The sequence below is a fragment of the Hibiscus syriacus genome, unplaced genomic scaffold, assembly GCF_006381635.1.
Source record: "Hibiscus syriacus cultivar Baekdansim isolate YM2019G1 unplaced genomic scaffold, ASM638163v2 tig00003518_pilon, whole genome shotgun sequence".
Taxonomy (NCBI): Eukaryota; Viridiplantae; Streptophyta; class Magnoliopsida; order Malvales; family Malvaceae; genus Hibiscus; species Hibiscus syriacus.
In genome coordinates this window covers 94255-110320 of record NW_024061976.1, presented here as the reverse complement: position 1 = coordinate 110320, position 16066 = coordinate 94255, and the positions used below count along the sequence as shown (strand labels likewise).

Genomic DNA, 16066 nt, shown 5'->3' with positions numbered 1-16066 from the left:
TGTAATTTAAAAAGTTTTAAATTTTCCACTATTTTATAGTGGGTTGCTCCGGTGGCCCAAATGTGACACCCCGGATCGGATCTGGTTACCCTTATCGGCCTGTGGGGGTTACAAGAATACCGTCGATAAATTATTCTTCAGGTATTTACTCATTACTCAAATATTTTCGGGTCAAGTGCCTTCTCAGATTTTACAAACGGAATATCATGAATTTTTCTGTACAAAGACAGGATCTTAACAATTAAATTCGTACTTAATCGAGTTAAGTACAAATCCTCAAAGTACTTTCTCATTCAGGGTCAACTCAGACTATTTTACCTCTCAAAGGCATTTTCATAATTTCGATAATAGCTCTGAACGAAAATAATTATAATTTAAAGATCCTATGGTCAATTGCTTTCCTGAACATTCTCTGATCTTGAAATTATTCCTTAACAAACTTTTAGCATCTTGCGCAAACCCTTCTTGGCGTTAAAAACCAGTTATCCAAATTTTTTAAACAAAACTATTATTTCTTATGCACATCTGTAATTATATTGGATCAATATGTCTTTGCAAGTTATTAACCAACTTCCAGGGACAATTCTTGTCATCCTACAACATAAGGGTATTTTCATAATTTTACCATACCCGAGTATTCTCATAATTTTCCATCCAAGTACCTTTAACATTTTACCCTTGATTATATAAAATATAAGTTACAAATCCAGAGCTGATTTCTTTATCACCAATCACAAACTTGTAATTTAATTCTAACAATTCCTCAATCTCTTATATTAGTCATTCGATCTATATTCAGTTACAAAATTTCTACCACATTCATATCGAGTGTATAAATTATTCAACTCCACAAAAGTGATCAACATTATCTTATTCATGCATTTACCAATATCAACATGTTCCATAAAGCATAAAGAGGTAGTAAAGTATTACCTCGATTTTTGTGCCATACCGATCGACCATTAAATTCCATTTGAACGCCCTCAATCTTAAAATCATCTTCTAATATTTCCTCGGATTCATATCAACATAAATTACATCAAAACAGAGTTTAATTCTGAAAAATGGATCGAATCGGATGATACATCAGTGAAAACCAGCTTACCAGGTTCGAATTTGGCGAAACGGACTTCGAATTCGGATTCAGGACGTCGAAAGCATAAAATATGACTTTTCGAAAATCTTGAATTTATGGTCAAAGTCAAAGTCAACGGGTTTGATTGGCAATTTCAAGGCCTTCGGGTCTGAATTTCAAAAAACGGATAGCAGAATCAGATTTGGAATCTCAGAAAATGTCAGTATAGGTATACTCAATCGAAGTCAAGGTCGTTTAATGCCCGGTCAAAGCCGATAAAAGTTCTAGTCAACTGTGGTCAACGTCGGTCAACGGTCAACAGTCGACCATTTTACACAAATATCACCCTAACAGAAATTAATTACCAAATTAGCCACATTCTACAAATATTTACTAAATTAACACCCAAATTTTATACGAATAGCACCCAAATAGAAATTAATTACAAAATTATCACCCAGATGATGCCCACTCTCGGGGGGTGGCGTGTGTGGCTCGTGAACAGTAACCCGGTGTTAGAAAATTCCTGGAAAAATTCCTAAAAATTATTTTAAGCGATTTTGAGGAACTTACAAAGCTCGGTTCACAATTTTGAACGGCAGAGAGCTTTATGCCAAAACGTTGGAAACTTTGACGGTCTCACCCCTCCACGCGCCGGTGACGACGGAGAAACGGAGAACACTGGTGGACTCGAAATGATGCAAGGAACACGATGGTGCAGAAGGCTTCGTAAACGGATGGTCGGATCGTCGTGAATCGATGAAAAACCAACTAAAATCGAGTTATTACCGACCATACTTCTGACTGAAATTAACGACGAACGACGGCCATTCACGATGAAAGGTTTGAGGGGTTTTGTTCCTCGATTGATAACAAACACGATGGTGGTTTCGGTCCGTCGATCAGAGGTCAGACGGTGAGTAGATCGTAGTTGAAAGTGGGTTGACCGGAGGAGGAAAATGGAGCATTTTTTGCAGAAAATAATCGGGGGAAGAGAACTTATAATTCTCTCATAAAAGAAAATGGCTAAATTATGAGTTTAGTCATTGAATTTCTTGTACTTCTTAAAATGGTCTGTCAACTTTACAATTTTACAATTTAATCCTCAATTTCTTCCAAAATATCAAATTAAATTCACTATTTTATAATTTCTTAAATTTTAGCCCCTTAATTGGGGTGTGACATAAAATCTGTAAAGTATTGTACGTTTGGGATTAAACGAAATAAAGAACAAGGTTAACTTATAATTTTTTGAATAAACAATAACTCCAAAAAATTATTTTAGAAATGTTGAAAAAATTGTTTTCATCTTTTAGCATCATACTTTATGATATATATATACTCAGAAAAATAATTTAAGGTAACTTATTTTCTCTCATTCTAACATCAATTATATTTTCTAAATTTATATTTTTCATAATATACTTTGTAAACAATATCAAACTATTTAAAGTAACATAACAATTTGATAGAAAAAAATATTTTTAAAGCTCTTTCTAAAAGTACTTCTTTTGAAGCGCTTCATTTAAAGGCACATCTCAACAACACTTTTAACTTGAAAAACAATGAATAAATAACCTATTTTTCCATGAAAAACTTGGAACACTTAAAAGAAGCTAATCTTTTCGGCATGTAATCGTTACACACAGGAAATAAAATGAAATTGTACAGGTTAACAGAAGCAACACTATGAACCCCTTACTATCGCACCAGAGAAATATAGAAGATAAACAAGTTATCGACAATTACCCTCATGACAACGCATATCTATTGGAATAAAATCTTAGACAACGAATTTAAATGCCACGCACACTACCAACAAGGTTTAGAAAACTAAAAAAAATTATCTTAACTATTTTTAGATAATATAAATCTAAACAATCATACAAATCTATTATAACAATGGATACAACTTCAACCTCTGCTGTCTGTGGGAATCAAACCCACGACCACATGGTTAAAAGCCATGCGCTCGACCAACTGAGCTAAGACAACTAACAATTATAAACTTAATTTTACACGTATTGTAAATATTTATCCATATTTGAAATCTATAAAGCATTGTTTAGAAAATGTGATACAGGTAAACATATATTTCTCTATGTTTTTCATAAAAAAAATTTGATGCTTATTATAAATTTGGGATTAAACGAAATAAAGAACAAGGTTAAGTTATAATTTTTTGAATAAAAAATAACTCTAAAAAATTATTTAGAAATGTTGAAAGAATTGTTTTCATCTTTTAGCATCATACTTTATGATATATATATACCCATAAAAATAATTTAAGGTAACTTATTTTCTCACTTTCTAACATCAATTCTATTTTCTAAATATATATTTTTCATATTATACTTTGTAAACAAGATCAAACTCTTTAAAGTAAAATAACGATTTGATAGAATATTTTTTAAAGCTCATTCTAAAATTACTTCTTTTGAACCGCTTATTTTAAAGGAACATCTCAACAACACTTTTAACTTGAAAAACAATGAATAAATAAACCTAATTTTCCAAAAAAAAAACTTGGAACACTTAAAAGAATCTAATCTTTTCAGCATGTAGCCGTTATACACAAGAAATAAAATGAAATTGTATAGGTTAACAGAAGCAACACTATGAACTCCTTACTATCGCACTAGAGAAATATAGAAGATAAAAAAGGTATCAACAATTACCCTTTCAACAACACCATCTTTGGGAATAAAATCTTAGAGAACAAGTTGTCATGCACATTACCAATAATGTTTAGAAAACAAAAATATTACATCTTAACTATTTTAAGATATAATATAAATCTAAACAATCATACAAATCTATTATAACAATGGATACTCCTTCAACCTCAGCTATCTGTGGGAATTGAACCCACAACCACATGGTTAAAAGCCATGCGCTCTACCAGCCAAGCTAAGACATCTAACAATTATAAACTTAATTTTACATTTATCGTAAATATTTATCCAAATTTAAAATATGTAATGTGTTGTTTAGAAAATGAGATACAGGTAAACTAATATTTCTCAATGTTTTACACACACAAAAATTGAAGCTAATTGTATGTTTGGGATTAAATGAAATAAAGAACAAAAATTTTTGAATAAAAAATAACTCCAAAAAATTATTTTGGAAATGTTGAAAGAATTGTTTTCATCTTTTAGCATCATACTTTATGATATATATATATACTCAGAAAAATATTTTAAGGTAACTTATTTTCTCACTTCCTAACGTCAATTCTATTATCTAAATTTATATTTTTCATAATATACTTTGTAAAAAATATCAAATGATTTAAAGTAACATAACAATTTGTTAGAAAAAAAAATATTTTTAAAGCTCTTTCTAAAACTACTTCTTTTGAAGCGCTTCTTTTAAAGGAAGATCTCAAAAACACCTTTAACTTGAAAAACAATATATAAATAAACCAATTTTACATGAAAAAACTTGGAACACTTAAAATAAGCTAATCTTTTTAGCATGTAATCGTTACACAAAATAAATAAAATGGAATTCTACAGGGTAAGAGAAGCAACACTATGAACCCCTTACTATTGCACCGGAGAAATATAGAAGATAAACAACTTATCGACAATTGCCCTTTCGACAACGCATTTCTATTGGAATAAAATCTTTGACAACATGTTTAAATGCCATGCACACTACCAACAAGGTTTAGAAAACTAAAAAAAAATACATCTTAACTATTTTAAGATAAATATAAATCTAAACAATCATATATATCTATTATAACGATGGATACAACTTCAACCTCAACTGTCTATGGGAATTGAACCCATGACCACATGGTTAAAAACAATGCGCTCTACTAGTTGAGCTAAGAAAACTAACAATTTTAAACTTATTTTACACATATTGTAAATATTTATCCATATTTAAAATCTATAAAGCATTAACTAGAAAATGAGATACAGGTAAACTAATATTTCTCTATGTTTTTCACACACAAAATTTGAAGCTAATTGTACATTGGCATTAAATGAAATAAAGAACAAGGTTAACTTATAACTTTTTGAATAAAAATTACACCCAAAAATTATTTTAGAAATGTTGAAAGAATTGTTTTCATATTTCAGTTAATCTTTTCGACATGTAATCGTTACACACAGGAAATAAAATGAAATTGTACATCTTAACAGAAGCAACACTATGAACCCCTTAAAGTAAAATAAAAAATATCTAAATTTATATTTTTCATAATTTACTTTGTAAAAAATATCAAATAATTTAAAGTAACATAATAATTTGTTAGAAAAAATATTTTTAAAGCTCTTTCTAAAACTACTTCTTTTGAAGCGCTTCTTTTAAAGGCACGTCTCAAAAACACCTTTAACTTAAAAAACAATAAATAAACCAATTTTCCACGAAAAAACTTGGAACACTTAAAATAAGCTAATCTTTTTAGCATGTAATCGTTCCACAAAATAAATAAAATGGACTTCTACAGGGTAAGAGAAGCAACACTATGAGCCCCTTACTATCGCAACGGAGAAATATAGAAGATAAACAACTTATCGACAATTTCCCTTTCAATAACACATATCTATTGGAATAAAATCTTAGACAACAAGTTTAAATGCCATGCACACTACAAAGAAGAAATACAAAACTAAAAAATTACATCCTAGCTATTTTAAGACAATATAAACCTAAATAATCATATACATATCTATATTATAACAATGGATACACCTTAACCTCCACCATCTGTGGGAATCGAACCCACAACCACATGGTTAAAAGCCATGCGCTCTACCAGCTGAGCTAAGACAACTAACAATTATAAACTTAATTTTACACGAATCGTAAATATTTATCCATATTTAAAATCTATAAAGTATTGTTTAGAAAATGAGATACATGTAAACTAATATTTCTCTATGTTTTTCACACAAAAATTGAAGCTAATTGTACATTTAGGATTAAATCAAATAAAGAACAAGGTTAACCCATAACTTTTTGAATAAAAAATACTGATAACTTGGAAAACTTAAAAGATACTAATATTTTCAGCATGAACCATTACACAGAAGAAATAAAATAGAATTGTACATGTTAACAGAAGCAACACTATGAACCCCTTACTGTTGCACTTCAAAAAAATTGAAGATGGATAACTTATCGGCAATTGCCCTTTCGACAACACATACCCATTGGAATAAAATCTTAGACAATAAGATTAAAGGGCATGCACACTACCAACAAGGTTTATAAAAAAATACATCTTAACTATTTTAAGACAATATAATCCAAAACAATGATACATATCTATTATAGCAATGGATACACCAACCTCCGTCGTCTGTGGGAATCGAACCCACGACAACATGGTTAAAAGTCATACCCTCTACAAAAGTAGCTAAGATAACTAACAATTATAAAATTGATTTTACACATATCATAAATATTTATCCGTATTTATAATTTATAAAGCATAATTTAGAAATTGAGATACAAGTAAACTAATGTTTCTTTATATTTTTCAAAAAATAAATAAATAAAGGTAATTGTACATTTGTGAATAAATGAAGTTAAGAACAAGGTTAACGGTTAACTTTTGGACTAAAAAATACCTCCAAAAAATTATTTTAGAAATGTTGAAAGAATTGCTTTAGTATTTTAGCCTCTTACTTTATGATATATATATATATATATATTTAGGAAAATAATTTAAGGTAACTTATTTTCTCACTTTCTAACAACAATTCTATTTTCTAAATTTATATTTTTCATAATACACTTTGCAAACAATATCAAACTATTTAAAGTAACATAACAATCTGATAGAAAAAATATTTTCACTTATAACTTTTTGAATAAAAAATAACTCCCAAAAATTATTTTAGAAATGTTGAAAGAATTGTTTTCATATTTTAGCCTCATACTTTATGATATATATATATATACTCAAAAAAATAATTTAAGGTAACTTATTTTCTCACTTTCTAACAACAATTCTATTTTCTAAATTTATATTTTTCATAATACACTTTGCAAACAATATCAAACTATTTAAAGTAACATAACAATTTGATAGAAAAAATATTTTTAAAGCTCTTTCTAAAAGTACTTCTTTTGAAGCGCTTCTTTTAAAGGCACATCTCAACAACAATTTTAACTTGAAAACATTGAATAAATAAACCTAATTTTCCCCGAAAAACTTGGAACACTTAAAAGAAGCTAATCTTTTCGGCATGTAATCGTTACACACAGGAAATAAAATGAAATTGTACAGGTTAATAGAAGCAACACTATGAACCCCGTATTGTCGCACTAGAGAAATATAGAAGATAAACAACTTATCGACAATTACCCTCACGACAATGCATATCTATTGGAATAAAATCTTAGACAACGAGTTTAAATGCCATGCACACTGCCAGCAATGTTTAGAAAACTAAAAAAAAAATTATCTTAACTATTTTAAGATAATTATTAATCTAAACAATCATACAAATCTATTATAACAATGGATACAACTTCAACCTCCGCTATCTGTAGGAATCGAACCCACGACCACATGGTTAAAAGTCATGCGCTCGACCAGCTAAGCTAAGACAACTAACAATTATAAACTTAATTTTACACGTATCGTAAATATTTATCCATATTTGAAATCTATAAAGTATTGTTTAGAAAATGTGATAAGGTAAACTAATATTTCTCTATGTTTTCCACACAAAATAATTTGATGCTAAATTTATATTTTTCATATTATACTTTGTAAACAAGATCAAACTATTTAAAGTAACATAACAATTTGATAGAATATTTTTTAAAGCTCCTTCTAAAAAAACTTCTTTTGAAGCGTTTCTTTTCAAGGAACATCTCAACAACACTTTTAACTTGAAAAAATGAATAAATAAACCTAATTTTCCAAGAAAAAAAACTTGGAACACTTAAAAGAATCTAATATTTTCAGCATGTAGCCGTTACACACAAGAAATAAAATGAAATTGTATAGGTTAACAGAAGCAACACTATGAACCCCTTACTATTGCACTAGAGAAATATAGAAGATAAAAAACTTATCAACAATTACCCTTTCAACAACTCATCTATGTGAATAAAATCTTAGAGAACAAGTTTAAATGTCATGCACATTACCAGTAAGGTTTAGAAAACAAAAAAAAAAATTACATCTTAACTATTTAAGATAATATAAATTTAAACAATCATACAAATCTATTATAACAATATACACCTTCAACCTCAGCTGTCTGTGGGAATCGAACCCACGACCACATGGTTAAGAGCCATCCGCTCTATCAGTTGAGCTAAGACATCTAACAATTATAAACTTAATTTTACATGTATCGTAAATATTTATCCAAATTTAAAATCTGTAAAGTATTGTTTAGAAAATGAGATACATAATATTTCACTATGTTTCTCACGCAAAAAAATTGAAGCTAATTGTACGTTTGGGATTAAATGAAATAAAGAACAAGGTTAACTTATAATTTTTTGAATAAAAAATAACTCCAAAAAAATATTTTAGAATTGTTGAAAGAATTGTTTTCATCTTTAGCATCATACTTTATGATATATATATATATATATATACTCAGAAAAATAATTTAAGGTAACTTATTTTCTCACTTTCTAACATCAATTCTATTTTCTAAATTTATATTTTTCATAATATACTTTGTAAAACTTATCAAACTATTTAAAGTAACATAACAACTTGATAGAAAAAATATTTTTAAAGCTCTTTCTAAAAGTACGTCTTTTGAAGCGCTTCATTTAAAGGCACATCTCAACAACACTTTTTACTTGAAAAACAATGAATAGATAAACCTAATTTTCCATGAAAAACTTGGAACACTTAAAAGAAGTTAATCTTTTCGGCATGTATTCGTCACACACAGGAAATAAAATGAAATTGTACATGTTAACAGAAGCAACACTTTGCACCCCTTACTATCGCACCAGAGAAATATAGAAGATAAAAAACTTATCGACAATTACCCTCACGACAACGCATATCTATTGTAATAAAATCTTAGACAACAAGTTAAAATGCCATGCACACTACCAACAAGGATTAGAAAACAAAAAAAAAAATTCCATCTTATCTATTTTAAGATAATATAAATCTAAACAATCATACAAATCTAATATAACAACGGATACACCTTCAACCTCCGCTGTCTATGGGAATCGAACCCACAACCACATGGTTAAAAGCCATGCGATCTACCAGCTGAGCTAAGACAACTATCAATTATAAACTGATATTTGAAATCTATAAAGTATTGTTTAGAAAATGTGATACAAGTAAACTAATATTTCTCTATGTTTTTCACACAAAATATTTGATGCTAATTATACATTTGGGATTAAATGAAATAAAGAACAAGATTAATCGATAACTTTTTGAATAAAAAATAACTCCCAAAAATTATTTTAAAAATGTTGAAAGAATTGTTTTCATATTTTATCCTCATACTTTATGTATATATATATATATATATATATTCTACATATACATATTTATATATACATATATACTCATAAAAATAATTTAAGGTAACTTATTTTCTCACTTTCTAACATCATTTCTATTTTCTAAATTTATATTTCTCATATTATGCTTTGTAAACAAGATCAAACTATTTAAAGTAACATAAAAATTTGATAGAATATTTTTTTAAAGCTCTTTCTAAAATAACTTCTTTTGAACCACTTCTTTTAAAGGCACATCTAAACAACTCTTTTAACTTGAAAAACAATGAATAAATAAACCTAATTTTCCAAGAAAAAAACTATCGCACTATGAACCCCTTACTATCGCACTATAGAAATATAGAAGATACAAAACTTATCAACAATTACCCTTTCAACAACTCATCTATAGGAATAAAATCTTAGAGAACAAGTTTAAATGCCATGCACACTACAAAGAAGAAATAGAAAACTAAAAAATTACATCCTAGCTATTTTAAGACAATATAAACCTAAATAATCTTACATATCTATATTATAACAATGGATACACCTCAACCTCCACCATCTGTGGGAATCGAACCCACAACCACATGGTTAAAAGCCATGCGCTCTACCAGCTGAGCTAAGACAGCTAACAATTATAAACTTAATTTTACATGTATTGTAAATATTTATCCATATTTAAAATCTATAAAGCATAATTTAGAAAATAAGATACGAGTAAACTAAAATTTCTATATGTTTTTTCACAAAAAAATGAAGTTAATTGTACATTTGGGATTAAATGAAGTAAAGAACAAGGTTAACCGATAACTTTTTGAATAAAAAATACTGATAACTTGGAACACTTAAAAAATATTAATCTTTTCAGCATGAAACCGTTACACACAATAAATAAAATAAAATTGTACAGGTTAACAGAAGCAACACTATGAACCCCTTGCTATCGCACTTTGTTTAGAAAATGGGATACATGTAAACTAATATTTATCCAAATTTAAAATCTGTAAATAAAAGAATCTAATCTTTTCATCATGTAGCCGTTACACACAAGAAAAAAATGAAATTGTACAGGTTAACAGAAGTAACACTATGAACCCCATACTATCGCACTAGAGAAATATAGAAGATAAAAAACGTATCAACAATTACCCTTTCAACAACTCATCTATGGGAATAAAATCTTAGAGAACAAGTTTAAATGTCATGTACATTACCAATAAGGTTTAGAAAACAAAAACAAAAAAATTACATCTTAACTATTTTAAGATAAATATAAATCTAAACAATCATACAAATATTTTATAACAATGATTACACCTTCAACCTCCGTTGTCTGTGGGAATCTAACCCATTACCACATGGTTAAAAGCCATGTTCTTTACCCACTGGGCTAAGGCAGCTGACAATTATAAACTTAATTTTACATGTATCGAAATATTTATCCATATTTAAAATCTATAAAGCATAATTTATAAAATAGGATACAAGTAAACTAAAATTTCTATATGTTTTCACAAAAAAATGAAGTTAATTGCACATTTGGGATTAAATCATGTAAAGAACAAGGTTAATCGATAACTTTTTGAATAAGAAATACTGATAATTTGGAACACTTAAAAAATATTAATCTTTTCAGCATGAAACCGTTCCACACAATAAATAAAATGGAATTGTATAGGTTAACAGAAGCAACACTATGAATCCCTTACTATCGCACTTGAGAAATATAGAAGATAAAGAACTTATCGGCAATTTCCCTTTAGACAACACATATCTATTGGAATAAAATCTTAGAAAACAAGTCTAAAGGGCATGCACACTACCAACAAGGTTTATAAAATTAAAAAAATGCATATTAACTATTTTATGACAATATAAACCAAAACAATCATACATATCTAATTGTACATTTGTGAATAAATGAAGTTAAGAACAAGCTTAACAGTTATCTTTTGGAAAAAAAATACCTCCAAAAAATTATTTTAGAAACGTTGAAAGAATTGCATTAGTATTTTAGCCTCTTACTTTATGATATATATATATATATATATATATATATATATATTCAGGAAAATAATTTAAGGTAACTTATTTTCTCACTTTCTAACATCAATTCTATTATCTAAATTTATATTTTTCATAATTTACTTTGTAAAAAATATCATATGATTTAAAGTAACATAATAATTTGTTAGAAAAAATATTTTTAAAGCTCTTTCTAAAACTACTTCTTTTGAAGCGCTTCTTTTAAAGGCGCGTCTCAAAAACACCTTTAACTTAAAAAAACAATAAATAAATAAACAAATTTTCCACGAAAAAACTTGGAACACTTAAAATAAGCTAATCTTTTTAGCATGTAATCGTTCCACAAAATAAATAAAATGGAATTCTACAGGGTAAGAGAAGCAACACTATGAGCCCCTTACTATCGCAACGGAGAAATATAGAAGATAAACAACTTATCGGCAATTTCCCTTTTGATGACGTAGATCTAATGGAATAAAATCTTAGACAACAAGTTTAAATGCCATGCACACTACAAAGAAGAAATAGAAAACTAAAAAATTACATCCTAGCTATTTTAAGACAATATAAACCTAAATAATCATACATATCTATATTATAACAATGGGATACACCTCAACCTCCACCATCTGTGGGAATCGAACCCACTACCCACATGATTCAAAGCCATGTGCTCTACCAGCAAAGCTAAGACGGCTAACAATTATAAATTTGATTTTACATGTATCGTAAATATGTATCCATATTTATAATCTATAAAACGTAATTTAGAAAAAGAGATAAGGTAAACTAATATTTATCTATGTTTTTCACACAATATTTAAAGCTAATTGTACATTTGGGATTAAATGAGTAAAGAACAAGGTTAAGCGATAACTTTTTGAATAAAAAGTACATCCCAAAATTTATTTTAGAAATGTTGAAAAAATTGTTTTCGTAGTTTAGCCTCATACTATATGATATATATACTTAGAAAAATAATTTAAGGTAACTTATTTTCTCATTTTCTAAAATCAATTATATTTTTCATAAATATTTTGTAAACAATATCAAACTATTTAAAGTAACATAACAATTTGATAGAAAAAATATTTTCAAAGCTGTAACCCCCACAGACCGATAAGGGTAACCAGATCCGATCCGGGGTGTCACATTTGGGCCACCGGAGCGACCCATTGTAAAAATAGCGGAAAATTTAAAACTTTTTATCAGAACATGTAAACTTATAAAATCATTTGTCGCTATTTAAAAATAAAACAGATTTTTTAGACTCGTATATAAATCAAAATACAATTACATGCCCCCTAATCACATGTACCATACTATGAAACAACGCCGGAAGAACTCCCTTACTGAAGTCAATAGATGCACTGGTACAATTCTTTTAACCTGAAAAGGTGAGTAATAGAGTGAGCTTCGAAAAGCTTAGTAATACAGAACTACCAGATGATGCTGAACGTGCAGATACAAATAAACATACATATCCTTATTATTTCTGAACATTTATAGATTTTTATGTTGAGCAGAGATCCTACTGATATTTCAGATGGTAACGGACAATGAGCTTTCAGTTCAGACAAATATTTCGGATGACTGAGTTCAGGAGATCAGAATATGTTATCTAGTATGTTCCCAAAAACCATGTAACTTTTCAGATCTTTTTAAAACATATATATATATACCCCCATCCCAACACATCATAATGTGTAGGTTCCCCATAACCATACACCCAACCTAACACATCATATAAGGCCCTGAGCACAAAGCCGAGGAACCTGCGAAACTTCTTCCTTCAACAATACCCCCCAATTAAAACATTTTCCGTCCGTAAATGGATATATCAAAAATCAAAATATAAATCAGGTCAAGTATCATATCAGAAATTAGGTCAAGTAACAGATCAGAATCCAAGTCAAGTGTCAGATCAGAATCCATGTCAGATATCAGATCAGAATCCTTGTCAAGTATCAGATCAGAATTCAAATCGAAAATCAGATAAAATATTCATGTGAGTAGGGAACACACCAGAGTTTACATGTATTATTTAGAGGTACTGTATCAGGCAGAGAAACACAGTTCTTCAGTATGTCGATAGAATGTTGGAATTTAGAATCACTTTTGGAATAGTTCATTAACTGACAGAATCATCAGTTATTCAGAATGTGAATTATCAGGATATTATCTTATTCGGACAGTTTTCAGAAGCTGTATGTAATCAGAAGGGTATTTAGAATCCTATACATCCATGTCAATTGATCGGATAATCGAACAACTTGAGAACAAAGATTCAAAACCTTAACAATCTATGTCGACTGGTCAATTCATTTTCCTTCTAAGGTATTTACTCTTTAATACCACAAATTCTTGTCCGTAGACCACTTTCGGAATCATCACTGAATAAATCTTCCAATGTCTTTATTTCATTTCCACGTTTCCACAATATCATGGAATGCTGACGTATTTGATTAATTTGTTCATAACCCATTGAAATTGTACACTACCTAAACTCATCAGAGTTTCCAGACTTATCCAAATCACTTATTAAATCCTCAGTCATTGAGGTTACCTAGTTCATTTAGCAGTCATGTCCATTCCAGTTACTTCAGGATTTTCTAGAGTAATTCAAACATTCATGAATTTCAGATACATGTTGTACTTCCATTCCATTCAATTTGGTCTTCGTGGTTGATTTGTCGAAAAAGCGTCCAATTATTAGTATTGAATACGATCTAGAGCTGAGCTGAGCTGAGCTGAATACTTCCAAAATTTATCATCGAGCCAAACTTGAGAAGACGAATACATGTTCCAGTAATATCTATGCCATTCAGGTATTGACATAGCTTTAGGGTTGATCTACTCACTTAAACTATTTTCCATTACCTTTAAAGGTAGTCCAATACCTATGCTTACTTGGATTCCTTAATTAATCCAAGACATTTACTTAATATACGCCATAAGGGTATTTTGGTCATTTTGGTTTTTAGTTTTATTCTAATCATAACAGAGCTCAAGGATATCCCATCATTCCTGAGCTTGGTGATATTCTTGGGTCATTTCCATTACAGGGGTAATTTGGTTATTTTATAGATCCACGGTATTTCAATCCTTTTCCTCCATCCGGTCTTATTATTAATTCCAATTTATCATCTATTCAAGTTCGTTCGAATAATTATAATAAAAGAGCACCCTCTGATAAATTGTTCTTCATGTATTTACTCATAACTCAGATATTCTCGGGTCAAGTGCATTCTCAGATTTTACAAATGCAATATTATGAATTTTTCTTTACAAAGACAGAATATTAATAATTAACTTTGTACTTAATCGAGTTAAGTACAAATCGTCAAAGTGCTTTCTCCTTCAAGGTCAACTCTAACTATTTTACCTCTCAAGGGTATTTTCGTAATTTCTTAACCAGATAATTTCGATATTAGCTCTTAACAAAAATAATATAATATAGAGATCCTATGATTAATTGCTTCCTCGAACATTCTTTGATCTTGAAATGATTCCTTAAAAGACTTCTAGTATCTAGTATAAACCTTATTCGGTTAAAAATCGATTATCCATAATTTCCAAGTAAAACTAACATTTCTTATGCACATCAATAGTTTTAGCAGATCAATAATTCTTTTCAAATTTATTAATCCACTTCCAGGGATAATTCTTGTCATTTTCCAACATAAGGGTAATTTCGTAATTTTACCTAATCGAAATATTCTCATAATTTATCATCTAAGTACATTTAATGAGATAAATTATAATCTACATATCCATGGTTGATTCTTTTATCACTTAATTCAAGAACTTGTAATTTAATTCCAACTGTCCTCTAATTTTTTATAATAGTAATCTGAGCCATATTCAGTTACCTACTTTCTACCGTATTCGTATCTAGTGTAGATCTTCATTAATTATACATACGAGACAAAACATTTCCATTCAAGCATTTACCAATACCAATATGTTCTATAAAGCATAAAGAGGTAGTAAAGTATTACCTCGATTTTCGTGCAATACTGATCGACCATAAAAATCCCATTCGAACGCCTTTGATCTTCAATTCAACTTCCAATAATTTCTCAGATACATATCAACATAAATTATATCAGAAACGGAGTTTAATTACGATAAACGGATCGAATCGGGTGATAAATTAGTGAAAAATAGCTTACCGGGTTCGAATTTGGCGAAACGGACTTCGGATTCGGATTCAGGACGTTGAAAGTATAAAATATGACTTTTCGAAAATTTGGAATTTTTGGTCAAAATCAAAGTCAACGGGTTTGACCGCAATTTCAAGGCTTTCAGGTTTGAATTTCAAAAAACGGACAGCGGAATTGGATTTGGAACGTCGAAAAATGTCAGGATAGGTATACTCGGTCAAAGTCAAAGGTCGTTTAATGCCCGATCAAAGCCAGTCAACAGTGGTCAATGCCGATCAACGAGTCAACAAGTCAACGGGTCGGTCAGGTTATGACCGGTCAA

At 29.2% G+C, this 16066-nt stretch overlaps 4 non-coding genes across 4 annotated transcripts; all 4 read right to left on the bottom strand.

Annotated features, from left to right (window-relative positions):
* Window positions 1-2997: 2997 nt before the first annotated feature.
* On the bottom strand, window positions 2998-3070 carry TRNAK-UUU. The gene has a single exon. It is a non-coding gene; the product is annotated as a tRNA-Lys (tRNA).
* Window positions 3071-5797: 2727 nt separating this feature from the next.
* Window positions 5798-5870, bottom strand: TRNAK-UUU. The gene has a single exon. It is a non-coding gene; the product is annotated as a tRNA-Lys (tRNA).
* A 3377-nt stretch (window positions 5871-9247) lies between these two features.
* Window positions 9248-9320, bottom strand: TRNAK-UUU. The gene has a single exon. It is a non-coding gene; the product is annotated as a tRNA-Lys (tRNA).
* Window positions 9321-10109: 789 nt separating this feature from the next.
* On the bottom strand, window positions 10110-10182 carry TRNAK-UUU. Its single transcript has one exon. It is a non-coding gene; the product is annotated as a tRNA-Lys (tRNA).
* Window positions 10183-16066: the final 5884 nt, after the last annotated feature.